The 379-nt window shown below is 41.2% G+C and overlaps 1 protein-coding gene across 3 annotated transcripts in view; it reads left to right on the forward strand.

The window, feature by feature from the left end:
• The window catches only part of ZNF561 (zinc finger protein 561), a 10816-nt gene that overhangs the window by 4276 nt on the left and 6161 nt on the right, over positions 1–379 (forward strand). The gene's annotated exons all lie outside the window — the stretch shown is intronic.

A 379-nucleotide genomic window follows, 5' to 3' on the forward strand; every position in this document is an offset into this window, starting at 1 on the left:
TGGGGAGGCTGAGACAGGAGAATTGCTTGAACCAGGAGGCAGAAGTTGCAGTGAGCTGAGATTGCACCACTGCACTCCAGCCGGGGCGACACAGTGCTACTTCATCTAAAAAAATAAATTAATTAAAAATAAAAACACTAGCATCATTTCTTGTAGCCTGTTATAGAGCAGATGTATGTTACATGTTTGCTTGTCAATTCTGAATACAATGGGGAATAACAGAGACAGTCCCAAGTAACAGTCCCTGCTGTAGTATTTTTTTTTTTTTTTTTTTTTTTGAGACGGAGTGAGGCTCCATCTCAAAAAAAAAGAAAAGAAAATACTGAGCTCTGGGGCATGCTGGACAGTGAGAAGTGCCACAGGGCTAGAAAAAACCACC

The sequence above is a fragment of the Colobus angolensis genome, unplaced genomic scaffold, assembly GCF_000951035.1.
Source record: "Colobus angolensis palliatus isolate OR3802 unplaced genomic scaffold, Cang.pa_1.0 Scaffold39, whole genome shotgun sequence".
NCBI lineage: Eukaryota > Metazoa > Chordata > Mammalia > Primates > Cercopithecidae > Colobus > Colobus angolensis.